The 2,413-nt window shown below is 43.0% G+C and overlaps 1 non-coding gene across 1 annotated transcript; it reads right to left on the bottom strand.

Moving 5' to 3' along the window:
- Nucleotides 1-1,952: 1,952 nt before the first annotated feature.
- On the bottom strand, nt 1,953-2,046 carry trnai-uau (transfer RNA isoleucine (anticodon UAU)). The gene is made up of 2 exons: nt 2,009-2,046; nt 1,953-1,988 (listed from the first exon to the last, which is right to left on the bottom strand). It is a non-coding gene; the product is annotated as a tRNA-Ile (tRNA).
- Nucleotides 2,047-2,413: the final 367 nt, after the last annotated feature.

Below are 2,413 nucleotides of genomic sequence, written 5' to 3'. Positions count from 1 at the left end.
AACCTTTGTTAATGCAGCTGAAATCTGCTTATTGTTTATTTAAAAATTAAAATATTAATCACCTTTCCCTTCATCTAAGTCCATATTTTTAATCTGCTTATATTTTCCTGCCATTTGACTTTTACAAATCTTTCAAACTTCAATCTTTCTTCAGGCTGTGTACACTGCAGCAATTACAATTTTATAATAAATTGGCCAGCAGGTGGAGTCAGCGCTCCATTTCAATAATGCCTTCAATACTTTTAGCCTTTCTCCTGTCTAAATGTATAACCTAGAATACGATACAGCATGATATTACTGCTGTTACATGTGACACTACGCAACTCAGCACTTTGTTAAGAATATGCAACACAGCCTATGTTTACACAGGCAGTATAAAAAAGCAACTCTGTAATATCTAGACTTACCAGACCAGGTATGAAGGTCCCTAAATCTACCAACTAGTCAGGCCATCTGACCCAAACCATGCATTCAGTCAGGCTAAGGCACTCCACCACAGGGTTCTACATTCTGTCCTACATTTGCTGACCTGTTAGACCGATACTAACTAATCTATATCCTGATTTCTACCTACTACCGAGACCATCTGACCAAAACAATGCATTCAGTCAGGTTCAGGCACTCCACCACAGGGTTCTACATTCTGTCCTACATTTGCTGACCTGTTAGACCGATACTAACTAATCTATATCCTGATTTCTACCTACTACCGAGACCATCTGACCAAAACAATGCATTCAGTCAGGCTAAGGCACTCCACCACAGGGTTCTACATTATGTCCTACATTTGCTGATCTGTTAGACCGATACTAACTAATCTATATCCTGATTTCTACCTACTACCGAGACCATCTGACCAAAACAATGCATTCAGTCAGGTTCAGGCACTACACCACAGGGTTCTACATTCTGTCCTACATTTGCTGACCTGTTAGACCGATACTAACTAATCTATATCCTGATTTCTACCTACTACTCAGACCATCTGACCAAAACAATGCATTCAGTCAGGTTCAGGCACTACACCACAGGGTTCTACATTCTGTCCTACATATCTTGACCTGTTAGACCAACACTCAACAATCTCCATCCTGATTTCTACCTTCTACTCAAACCATCTGACCCAAACAAGTTCTGTTCTGTCTGACATCTGCTGACCTGTATTTCTGTCTGACTTGTTAGTACCCTCCTCTACGGTTTGCTCTACATCTCCTGTCACATTAGAGCTACGTTAAATCTCCATCCTGTTATGGCAGTCTAATTCTGTATGACTTTCTACTTTCCTGGTCACCAGTCCCCTGCCGTTATTGCTCTATTACTTGTCCTACCTGTCCTACTTGTCATACCCTTTGGACCCTTCAGTAACTGCCTGCAGTTTCTAGTATTCATTTTGAATTTCTAACAAGATTATTTTTAATTCAAGTTTCTTTCTTTGCAGGAACTCTGTCTTCCTCGGGGTCACGTACTGCACTTTGCACAGACGCTCTGTCATGTGAAGGAGGAGGTTTACATGGGGGGCAGGGAAATTACACAGCATTTCCCTATGCTAATTAGCACAAACTGGCACGCGTCTTCAGTTACGAAGATGTGGGATTCATCATTCTTAAGAACAAAGGTGCGAACAGTTCTGCTACTTAAGAACACGTCATGAATCCGACGCAGGTTGTTCTTAAATTTCGTAGGAACAAATTTAAGAGAATTCTTAAGAAAATATTGGTGAATGAGGCCCATTGTTGACACACCACAGCACATGATGCGCAACAATGAAATACATCCTCTGCATTTAACCCATATGTGACATCGTGACATAGCAGGGGGCAGCTAATTCAGCGCCTGGGGAATAATGCTTGGGGGGAGGTACCTTGCTGGTCAGTGATTCGAACCAGCAATCTTTCAACTACAAGTGCGCTTCACTAAACATTAGGCCACCACTGCCACAAAATGAGACAAAATGCTCCAGGTGAGGCTTGAACTCACAACCTCGGCATTGCTCCACATTGTACTGCTGTATAAGTACCGTGCGCTAACCAATTGCGCCACTGGAGCTGTGATGTTATGTACTGTAAGTGTGTGTGAAGTATCTCAAACTACCTGTGTTGCAGTAGCTCGTCAAGAAAGTCAGGGGGGCTGTAAAATATACCTACCAGAAAATGCAAGAGCTACTGGTGTGGGACATGGACAGGACTCTGCAGAAGCTGGACACCGCCCACTCCAAGTTCTGCAGAGACAGCTCAGCCCACGTCTCTCAACTTCAAGAGAGACAAGAGGACACCAAGCAGTTGCTGAGCTGTCCACATGACCCTTAATAAGGCTGATAACCTCAACTTCATGAAGGTACCTGGACGGGCCATTTGAATCTCACAGGGCCATTTGAATCTCACAGGGCCATTTGAATCTCACTCTGCCAGGTAGG

Source organism: Paramormyrops kingsleyae, chromosome 3, assembly GCF_048594095.1.
Source record: "Paramormyrops kingsleyae isolate MSU_618 chromosome 3, PKINGS_0.4, whole genome shotgun sequence".
Taxonomy (NCBI): Eukaryota; Metazoa; Chordata; class Actinopteri; order Osteoglossiformes; family Mormyridae; genus Paramormyrops; species Paramormyrops kingsleyae.
Note: the sequence above shows the minus strand (reverse complement) of the source record. Positions and strands in the feature narration are given on the sequence as shown.